General features: G+C 39.1%; 1 non-coding gene across 1 annotated transcript; it reads right to left on the bottom strand.

The window, feature by feature from the left end:
• Nucleotides 1–4,193: 4,193 nt before the first annotated feature.
• LOC148547731 (small nucleolar RNA R71) lies at nt 4,194–4,301 on the bottom strand. Its single transcript, XR_015898361.1, has one exon. It is a non-coding gene; the product is annotated as a small nucleolar RNA R71 (small nucleolar RNA).
• Nucleotides 4,302–11,977: the final 7,676 nt, after the last annotated feature.

The following is an 11,977-nucleotide window of genomic DNA, read 5'->3' as shown; positions in this document are numbered from 1 at the left end:
TTGAGCTCCTCTATGTCTCTTCCTTGCCTTTGTTGCTCCTCTCTCATGGCCTTTTGGTCCTCTCTGGTTTCATGGAGGATGATGGAGTGCTCTTGGTGCTCCACTCTTACTTGCTCCATGTTGGAACTCAAATCTCGTAAAGAGGTGTTGAGTTGCTCCCAATAGTTGTGTGGAGGGAAATGCATCCCTTGAGGCATCTCAGGGATTTTGATGAGCGGATAATTTATACGCTTTTTGGCATTGTTTTTACATAGTTTTTAGTACGATTTAATTAGTTTTTAGTATATTTTTATTAGTTTTTAAATAAAAATCACATTTCTGGACTTTACTATGAGTTTGTGTATTTTTCTGTGATTTCAGGAACTTTCTGGCTGAAATTGAGGGACTTGAGCAAAAATCAGATTCAGAGGCTGAAGAAGGACTGCAGATGCTGTTGGATTCTGACCTCCCAGCACTCAAAGTAGATTTTCTGGAGCTACAGGAGTCCAAATGGCGCGCTCTCAATTGCGTTGGAAAGTAGACATCCAGGGCTTTCCAGCAATATATAATAGTCTATGCTTTGCCCGAGTTTAGACAATGCAAATTGGCGTTCAACGCCAGCTTTTTGCCCTATTCTGGCGTTAAACGCCAGAAACAGGTTGCAAAGCAGAGTTAAACACCAGAAACAAGTTACAAACTGGCGTTTAACTCCAAGGAAGACCTCTACACGTGAAAGCTTTAATGCTCAGCCCAAGCACACACCAAGTGGGCCCGGAAGTGGATTTCTTTATCAATTACTCATTTCTGTAAACCTTAGTTACTAGTTTAGTATAAAAACTACTTTTAGTGATTTATTTCACATATCTGGAACACATTATGTAACTTTTATGTTCTGAGACCTCCATGGGAGGCTGGCCACTCGGCCACGTCTACCCTATTTTCACTTATGTATTTTCAACGGTAGAGTTTCTACACACCATAGATTAAGGTGTGGAGCTCTACTGTTCCTCATGAATTAATGCAAAGTACTATTGTTTTTCTATTCAATTCAAGCCTATTTCTTCTCTAAGATATTCATTCGCACACAAGAACATGATGAATGTGATGATTATGTGATGCTCATCATCATTCTCACTTATGAACGCGTGCCTGACAACCACTTCCGTTCTACATGCAAACAAGCTTGAATGCATATCTCTTAGCCTCCTGATCGTGAGATCAGAGTCTTCGTGGTATAGGCTAGAATTATTGGCGGCCATTCTTGAGATCCGGAAAGTCTAAACCTTCTCTGTGGTATTCCGAGTAGGATCTGGGAAGGGATGGCTGTGACGAGCTTCAAACTCGCGAGTGCTGGGCGTAGTGACAGACGCAAAAGGATTACTGAATCCTATTCCAGCAGGATCGAGAACCGACAGATGATTAGCCGTGCGGTGACAGCGCATTTGGACCATTTTCACTGAGAGGACGGGATGTAGCCATTGACAACGGTGATACCCAATATACAGCTTGCCATGGAAAGGAGTATGAAGGATTAGATGAAAGCAGTAGGAAAGCAGAGGTTCAGAAGGAATAAAAGCATCTCCATATGCTTATCTGAAATTCTCACCAATGAATTACATTAGTATCTCTATCTTTATTTTACGTTTTATTTATCTTTTAATTATCAAATCTCCATAACCATTTGAATCCGCCTGACAGAGATTCACAAGGTGACCATAGCTTGCTTCAAGCCGACAATCTCCGTGGGATCGACCCTTACTCACGTAAGGTTTATTACTTGGACGACCCAGTGCACTTGCTGGTTAGTTGTATCGGAATTGTGAAACAGAACTAAGATTATGAACGTGCGTATTAAGTTTTTAGCGCAGTTACCAAGGAATGAACAATGACGATTTAGTGCACCAAGTTTTTGGCGCCGTTGCCGGGGATTGTTCGAGTTTGGACAACTGACGATTCATCTTGTTGCTCAGATTAGGTAATTTTATTTTAATTTTAAGTTTTTGTTTTTATTCTTTTTATTTTCTAAAAATATTCAAAAAAAAATAAAATAAAATAATAAAAATTAAATTATTCTATGTTCTTCAGAATTTTTAAGAATGAATTCTAGAGTTTCATGATGATCTGTTGAAGTCTGGCTGGCTGTAAAGCCATGTCTAAATTCTTTTAGACTGAGGCTTCCTCTTCACATGCTTGAACTATGTATGCTAAAGCTTGGCTGGTCATTGGCCATGTCTAGTGTTTTGGACAGGAACTTTCACTGAAAGCTTGGCTGGCTAGTAAGCCATGTCTAATTCCTGGACCGGAGCTTTAGACTAACATTGCATGATTCCTGGAATTCTCATTAGAAATTTTGAAATCCTTATCTCTCTTTTTTTAAAATAATTTTTGAAAAATTCAAAAAAAAAAATTTAAAAAAATCATTAAAACCAAAAATATTTTGTTTCTTGTTTGAGTCTAGTGTCAAGTTTTAAGTTTGGTGTCCATTGCATGTTTGTAATTTTTTCTTAATTTTCGAAAATTCATCATATGTTCTTCATGATCTTCAAGTTGTTCTTGATGATCTTCTTTGTTTGATCTTTGCATTTTCTTGTTGTGCATCTTTTCTTGTTTCTCATATGCATTTTCAATTTGTTAGTGTCTCAACATTAAAAATTTTTTAAGTTTGGTGTCTTGCATGTTTTTCTTTTCTTAAAAGTTTTCAAAAACATGTTCTTGATGTTCATCTTGACATTCAAAGTGTTCTTGGTGTTCATCTTGATATTCAAAGTGTTCTTGCATATTTTTCTTGTTTTGATTCATAATTTTTATGTCTTATATCTTCTTTGTGTTTTTCTCTCTCCTCATTAAAAATTCAAAAATAAAAAAATATCTTTCCCTTATTCTCTCATAAATTTTCGAAAATTTGAGTTGACTTTTTCAAAACTTTTTAAAATTTAGTTGTTTCTTATGAGTCAAGTCAAATTTTCAATTTAAAAATCCTATCTTTTCAAAACTTTTTTTTAAAAAATCAAATCTTTTTCAATTTTCTTCTTAATATTTTCGAAAATAATGCTAACAATTAATGTGATTGATTCAAAATTTTTTTTTTTGTTTGTTACTTGCCTATTAAGAAAGGTTCAATCTTTAAATTTTAAAATCATATCTTTTTGTTTCTTGTTAGTCAAGTAATCAACTTTAATTTTCAAAATCAATTTCAAAATCTTTTCTAACTTCTTATCTTTTCAAAATTGATTTTCAAATCTTTTTCAATTAATCTTATCTTTTTGTTTGATTCTTATCTTTTTCAAAACCACCTAACTAATTTTCTCTCTCTAATTTTCGAAAATCACTAACCTCTTTTTCAAAATTTCTCTTCATTAAATAATTATTTTAAATTTTAATTTTAATTTTATTCCCTTTCATATTTTCGAATTATAACTAATATTTAAAATAAAAACAAAAATATTTTTATTTTATTTAATTTTCGAGTTCTTCTCCCTCTCATCCCCTTCTATTTATTTATTTATCTACTAACACCCCTCTTCTACTCAAAAATTCGAACCCACTCTTCTCCTCTGTGTTCGAATTCTTATCTTTTCCTTCTTCTATTCTTCTCTTCTTATACTCATATAAGGAATCTCTATACTGTGACATAGAGAATTCCGTATTTTCTTTTCTGTTCTCTTCTTTTTCATATGAGCAGGAACAAGGATAAGAACATTCTTGTTGAAGCTGATCCTGAACCTGAAAGGACTCTGAAGAGGAAGCTAAGGGAAGCTAAAGCACAACTCTCTGGAGAAAATCTGACAGAAATTTTCAAAAAAGAAGGAGACATGGCCGAAAATAATAATAATGGTGGAGATGCAAGGAAGATGCTTGGTGACTTTACTGCACCAAATTCCAACTTCCATGGAAGAAGCATCTCAATTCCTGCTATTGGAGCAAACAATTTTGAGCTAAAGCCTCAATTAGTTTCTCTGATGCAACAGAATTGCAAGTTTCATGGACTTCCATCAGAAGATCCTTTTCAGTTCTTAACTGAATTCTTGCAGATTTGTGATACTATTAAGACCAATGGGGTTGATCCTGAGGTCTACAGGCTTATGCTTTTCCCTTTTGCTGTAAGAGACAGAGCTAGAATATGGTTGGACTCTCAACCTAAAGATAGCCTGAACTCTTGGGATAAGCTGGTCACGGTTTTCTTAGCCAAGTTCTTTCCTCCTCAAAAGCTTAGCAAACTTAGTGTGGATGTTCAAACCTTCAAATAGAAAGAAGGTGAATCCCTCTATGAAGCTTGGGAGAGATACAAGCAACTAACCAAAAAGTGTCCTTCTGACATGCTTTCAGAATGGACCATCCTGGATATATTCTATGATGGTCTGTCTGAATTAGCTAAGATGTCATTGGACCATTCTGCAGGTGGATCCATTCACCTAAAAAAAATGCCTGCAGAAGCTTAGGAACTCATTGACATGGTTGCAAATAACCAGTTCATGTACACTTCTGAAAGGAATCCTGTGAGTAATGGGACGCCTCAGAGGAAGGGAGTTCTTAAAATTGATACTCTGAATGCCATATTGGCTCAGAATAAAATATTAACTCAGCAAGTCAATATAATTTCTCAGAGTCTGAATGGATTGCAAGCTGCATCCAACAGTACTAAAGAGGCATCTTCTGAAGAAGAAGCTTATGATCCTGAGAACCCTGCAATAGCAGAGGTGAATTACATGGATGAACCCTATGGAAACACCTATAATCCCTCATGGGGAAATCATCCAAATTTCTCATGGAAGGATCAACAAAAGCCTCAACAAGGCTTTAATAATGGTGGAAGAAACAGGTTTAGCAATAGCAAGCCTTTTCCATCATCCACTCAGCAACAGACAGAGAATTCTGAGCAGAGTCCATCTAGCATAGCAAATATAGTCTCTGATCTATCTAAGGCCACTCTAAGTTCCATGAATGAAACAAGGTCCTCCATTAGAAATTTGGAGGCACAATTGGGCCAGCTGAGTAAAAGAGTCACTGAAACTCCTTCTAGTACTCTCCCAAACAATACAGAAGAGAATCCAAAAAGAGAGTGCAAGGCCATAACCTTACTTGGTGTGGCCAAACCCAGAGAGGAGGAGAAGGACGTGAATCCTAGTGAGGAAGACCTCCTGGGATGTTCACTGACCAATAAGGAGTTTCCCTTTGAGGAACCAAAGAAATCTGAGGCTCAACTAGAGACCATAGAGATTCCATTGAACCTCCTTTTACCATTTATGAGCTCTGATGACTATTCTTCCTCTGAAGAGGATGAAGACATCAGTGAAGAGCAGGTTGCTAAATATCTAGGAGCCATCATGAAGTTGAATGCCAGTTTATTTGGTAATGATACTTGGGAGGATGAACCCCCTTGTTCTCCAATGAACTCAGTGCATTGATAAGGCAGATATTGCCTCAGAAGAAACCGGATCCCGAAAAGTTCTTCATACCTTGTACCATAGGCACTATGATCTTTGAGAAGGCTCTGTGTGACCTTGGGTCAGGGATAAACCTCATGCCACTCTCTGTAATGGAAAAACTGGGAATCTTTGAGGTACAAGCTGCAAGAATCTCACTGGAGATGGCAGATAAATCAATGAAACAGGCTTATGGATTAGTAGAGGACTTGTTAGTAAAGATTGAAGGCCTTTACATCCCTGCTGATTTCATAATCCTAGACACTGGGAAGGATGAGGATGAATCCATCATCCTTGGAAGACCCTTCCTAGCCACAGCAAAAGCTGTGATTGATGTGGACAGAGGAGAGTTGGTCCTTCAACTAAATGAGGACAACCTTGTATTTAAAACTCAACGATCTCCTTCTGTAACCATGGAGAGGAAGCATGAAAAGTTTCTCTCACTGCAGAGTCAACCAAAGCCCCCACAGTCAAACTCTAAGTTTGGTGTTGGGAGGCCACAACCAAACTCTAAGTTTGGTGTTGAACCCCCACATTCAAACTCTAAGTTTGGTGTTGGGAGGTCCCAACAATGCTCTGAACATCTGTGAGGCTCCATGAGAGCTCACTGTCAAGGTATTGACTTTAAAGAAGCGCTTGTTGGGAGGCAACCTAATGTTATTTAATTATATCTATTTATTTTCTATTGTTATTTTATGTTTTTTTTAGGTTGATGATCATGTGGAGTGACAAAAACTACTGAAAAATAAAAAACAGAATGAAAAACAGCATTAAAAATAGCTCACCCTGGAGGAAGAGCTTACTGGCATTTAAACGCCAGTAAGAAGCATCAAACTGGCGTTTAACGCCAGAAAGAAGCATCAAGCTGGCGTTAAACGCCAGAAACAAGCACCAGACTGGCGTTTAACGCCAGAACAGAGCATGGAATTGGCGTTAAACGCCAGAAACAAGCAGCAAGCTGGCGTTTAACGCCAGACATGCATTCTAAGGGCATTTTACACGGCTAAATGGAGCAGGGATGTTAAGTCCTTGACCCCTCTGGATCTGTGGACCCCACAGGATCCCCACCTATCCCACCTCTTCTTCTCTCCTCTTTACACCTTTCTATAACACTCTTTCCAAAATGCCCTTGACCAATCCCATCAATACCTCTTCCCCAAATACCCTTCACCAATTACCTCCACACCTCTTCCCTAAATACCCTTAACCACTCACGTCCATCCACTCTTCCCCATAAACCCCACCTACCTCCAAAATTCAAATTCTTTTCCCTCCCAAACCCAACCCTAATGGCCGAAACCCACCTACCCCACCCCTATATAAACCCCTCAACACTACTCCATTTTCACACATTACAACCACCACTTCTCCCCCTTGGCCGAATACACCTTCTCCCTCCATCTCCTCCATTTTCTTCTTCTTCTACTACTTCCTTTCTTCTTTTGCTCAGGGACGAACAAACCTTTTAAGTTTGGTGTGGTAAAAGCATTGCTTTTTGTTTTTCCATAACCATTAATGGCACCTAAGGCCAGAGAAACCTCAAGAAGGAGGAAAGGGAAGGCAATTGCTTCCACCTCTGAGTCATGGGAGATGGAGAGATTCATCTCAAAGGTCCATCAAGACCACTTCTATGAAGTTGTGGCCAAGAAAAAGGTGATCCCTGAGGTCTCTTTTAAGCTCAAAAAGAGCGAATATCCGGAGATCCGACAAGAGATTAGAAGAAGAGGATGGGAAGTTCTCTCTAATCCTATTCAACAAGTTGGGATCTTAATGGTTCAAGAGTTCTATGCAAACGCATGGATCACTAGGAACCATGATCAAAGTGTGAACCCAAAGCCAAAGAATTGGCTTACAATGGTTCGGGGAAAATACTTAGATTTTAGTCCGGAAAATGTAAGGTTGGTGTTCAACTTGCCAAAGATGCAAGAAAACGCACGCCCCTACACTAGAAAGGTCAACTTTGATCAACGGTTGGACCAAGTCCTCATGGACATATGTGTGGAAGGAGCTCAATAGAAAGTTGACTCAAGAGGCAAGCGGGTTCAATTGAGAAGACCGGACCTTAAGCCTGTAGCTAGAGAATGGTTGGAGTTCATTCAACGCTCAATTATTCCTACTAGCAACCGGTCTGAAGTTACTGTAGACCGGGCCATCATGATCCATAGTATCATGATTGGGGAGGAAGTGGAAGTTCACGAGATTATACCTCAAGAACTCTACAAGGTAGCTGACAAGTCCTCCACTTTGGCAAGGTTAGCCTTTTCTCACCTTATTTACCACCTCTGTAATTCGGCTAGAATTGACATAGAGGGAGATATCCTCATTGATGAGAACAAGCCCATCACTAAGAAAAGGATGGAGCAAACAAGAGATCATGGACCTCAACAAGAGCATGAGAAAATTCCTCACCATGAAATCCCTGAGATGCGAAATTGTTACTCAGATTAGGTTGTAAAATTATTTGTTTGTTCTCTCCTTGGCAATGGCACCAAAAACGGATGCACAGAACCATGGTCCAAACATAACTTCACAACTTCGCATAACTAACCAGCACATGCACTGGGTCGTCCAAGTAATAAAACCTTACGTGAGTAAGGGTCGATCCCACGGAGATTGTTGGTATGAAGCAAGCTATGGTCACCTTGTAAATCTCAGTCAGGCGGATATCAAATGGTTATGGAGTTTTCGAATAATAATAAATAAATAGAAAATAAGGATAGAAGTACTTATGTAATTCATTGGTGAGAATTTCAGATAAGCGTATAGAGATGCTTTCGTTCTTCTGAACCTCTGCTTTCCTACTTTCTTCATCCAATCAGTCTTACTCCTTTCCATGGCTGGCTTTATGTAAGGACATCACCATTGTCAATGGCTACTTTTCATCCTCTCTGTGAAAATGGTCCGATGCGCTGTCACTGCATGGCTAATCATCTTGAGGCATCACCGTGGCCAATGGCTGCATCCCATCCTCTTGTGAAAATGGTCCAAATGCTCTGTCACAGCACGGCTAATCATCTGAGGTTCTCGATCATACTGGAATAGGATTCACCCTCCTTTTGTGTCTGTCACTACGCCCAGCACTCGCGAGTTTGAAGTTCGTCACAGTCATTCAATCCCAAAGTCCTACTCGGAATACCACAGACAAGGTTTAGACTTTCCGGACTCTCATGAATGCCGCCATCAATCTAGCTTATACCACGAAGATTCTGACTAAGAGATCCAAGAGATACTCATTCAATCTAAGGTGGAACGGAAGTGGTTGTCAGGCACGCGTTCGTAGGGGAATGATGATGATTGTCACGTTCATCACATTCATATTAAAGTGCGAATGAATATCTTAGAAGCGGAATAAGTTGAATTGAATAGAGAAACAATAGTACTTTGCATTAATTCATGAGGAACAGCAGAGCTCCACACCTTAATCTATGGAGTGTAGAAACTCTACCATTGAAAAATACATAAGTCAAAGGTTCAGGCATGGCCGAATGGCCAGCCCCCAAAACGTGATCACAGGATCAAAAATACAATCCAGGATCTTCCGAAGATGTCTAATACAATAGTAAAAAGTCCTATTTATACTAAACTAGCTACTAGGGTTTACAGAAGTAAGTAATTAATGCATAAATCCACTTCCGGGGCCCACTTGGTGTGTGCTTGGGCTGAGCTTGAATGTTACACGTGCAGAGGCTCTTTCTGGAGTTGAACGCCAGGTTGTAACGTGTTTCTGGCGTTCAACTCTGGTTCGTGACGTGTTTCTGGCATTTAACTCCAGACAGCAGCGTAGAACTGGCGTTCAACACCCTTTTACGTCGTCTAAACTCGGCCAAAGTATGGACTATTATATATTTCTGGAAAGCCCTGGATGTCTACTTTCCAACGCAATTCGAAGCGCGCCATTTTGAATTCTGTAGCTCCAAAAAATCCACTTTGAGTGCAGGGAGGTCAGAATCCAACAGCATCAGCAGTCCTTCTTCAACTTCTGAATCTGATTTTTGCTCAATTCCCTCAATTTCAGCCAGAAAATACCTGAAATCATAGAAAAATACACAAACTCATAGTAAAGTCCAGAAATGTGAATTTAACATAAAAACTAATAAAAACATCCCTAAAAGTAACTAGATCCTACTAAAAACATACTAAAAACAATGCCAAAAAGCGTATAAATTATCCGCTCATCACAACACCAAACTTAAATTGTTGCTTGTCCCCAAGCAACTGAAAATCAAATAGGATAAAAAGAAGAGAATATACTATAAATTCCAAACTATCAATGAAACATAGCTCCAATCAGATGAGCGGGACTTGTAGCTTTTTGCCTCTTGAATAGTTTTGGCATCTCACTTTATCCATTGAGGTTCAGAATGATTGGCATCTATAGGAACTCAGAGTTCAGATAGTGTTATTGATTCTCCTAGTTCAGTATGTTGATTCTTGAACACAGCTACTTTATGAGTCTTGGCCGTGGCGCTAAGCACTTTGTTTTCCAGTATTACCACCGGATACATAAATGCCACAGACACATAATTGGGTTAACCTTTTCAGATTGTGACTCAGCTTTGCTAAAGTCCCCAATTAGAGGTGTCCAGGGTTCTTAAGCACACTCTTCTTTTGCTTTGGACCTTGACTTTAACCGCTCAGTCTCAAGTTTTCACTTGACACCTTCACGCCACAAGCACATGGTTAGGGACAGCTTGGTTTAGCCGCTTATGCCAGGATTTTATTCCTTTAGGCCCTCCTATCCACTGATGCTCAAAGCCTTGGGATCCTTTTCATTTACCCTTGCCTTTTGATTTTAAGGGTTATTGGCTTTTTGCTCTTGCCTCTTGGTTTTAAGAGCTTTTGGCTTTTTCTGCTTGCTTTTTCTTTTTCTTTCTATTTTTTTCACCATTTTTTTTGCAAGCTTTGTATTCACTACTTTTTCTTGCTTCAAGAATCATTTTTATGATTTTTCAAATTATCAAATAACATGTCTCCTTGTCATCATTCTTTCAAGAGCCAACATATTTAACATTCATAAACAACAACTTCAAAAGACATATGCACTATTCAAGCATCCATTCAGAAAAGAAAAAGTATTATCTCCATATCAAAATAATTAAACTAAGTTCAAGGATAAATTCGAAACTCATGTTCTTCTTGTTCTTTTGAATTAAAACATTTTTCATTTAAGAGAGGTGATGGATTCATAGGACATTCATAACTTTAAGACATAGTTACTAAATACTAATGATCATGTAATAAGACACAAACATAGATAAGCATTTAACATAAAGAAAACGAAAAACAAAAAATTTAAGAACAAGGAATGAGTCCACCTTAGTGATGGTGGCGTTTTCTTCTTGAGAAACCAATGATGTCCTTGAGCTCTTCTATGTCTCTTCCTTGTCTTTGTTGCTCCTTCCTCCTTGCTTTTTGATATTTTCTAATTTCATGGAGGATGATGGAGTGCTCTTGATGTTCCACCCTTAGTTGCTCCTAATAATTGTGTGGGGGAAAATGTATCCCCTGAGGTATCTCAGGGATCTCTTGATTTACAGTCAAATGTTCTACCACTGAGCTATAGATCCTTGATGGAAGCTTTTGTTTTCCCTTTAAAAAAAAGCTATGCTTTTACCACACCAAACTTAGAATGTTGCTCGCCCTCGAGCAAAAGAAGAAAGAATAGTAGAAGAAGAAGAAGATATGGAGGTGAGTTGATGGTTAGAATTAGAGTGGGTGGGTGTAGGTGGGTTGTATGATGGTTTTAGGGGAGTAATGGATGTGAGTGGTGAAGGGTTCTTGGGAAAGGGTGATATAGGATTATGAGGAGGTAAGGTGAGTGGAGGTATGTGGGGATCCTGTGGGGTTCACAGATCCTAAGGTGTCAAGGATTTGCATCCCTGCACCAATTAGGCATGTAAAACACCTTTGCATGTAATTCTGGCATTTAAACGCCGAACTGATGCTTGTTCTGGGCGTTCAATGTCCAGATGTCACATGTTTCTGGCGTTGAACGCCAGCTCCATGCTTGTTTCTGGCGTTGAACGCCAGCTCCATGCTTGTTTCTGGCGTTGAACGCCAGCTCCATGCTTGTTTCTGGCGTTCAGCGCCAGCTCTATGCTCTGTTCTGGCGTTGAACGCCAGCCAGATGCTCCTTACTGGTGTTTGAACGCCAGTGAACTCCTCCTCCAGGGTGTGCTGTTTTTAATGCTGTTTTTGATTTTTCTTCAATTTTTTCAGTTGTTTTTGTGACTCCACATGATCATGAACCTATGAAGACATATAACTAATAAAAATATAATTAAATAAAAATTGGGTTGCCTCCCAACAAGCGCTTCTTTAATGTCAATAGCTTGACAGTGGGCTCTCATGGAGCCTCACAGATGTTCAGAGCATTGTTGAGACTCTCCAACACCAAAGTTAGAGTTTGGATATGGGAGTTCAACACCAAACTTAGAGTTTGACTGTGGGGGCTCTTGTTGACTCTGTTTTGAGAGAAGCTTTCTGTGCCTCTTTTCCATGTTTACAAAAGGATGTCATTGAGTTTTAAACTCAAGGGAGTCCTCATTCAATTGAAGGACTAGTTCACCTCTGTT

The sequence above is a fragment of the Arachis ipaensis genome, chromosome B8 (genome assembly GCF_059453495.1).
Source record: "Arachis ipaensis isolate K30076 ecotype BB chromosome B8, ASM5945349v1, whole genome shotgun sequence".
Lineage (NCBI taxonomy): Eukaryota > Viridiplantae > Streptophyta > Magnoliopsida > Fabales > Fabaceae > Arachis > Arachis ipaensis.
This window is presented reverse-complemented; position numbering and strand designations above follow the sequence as displayed.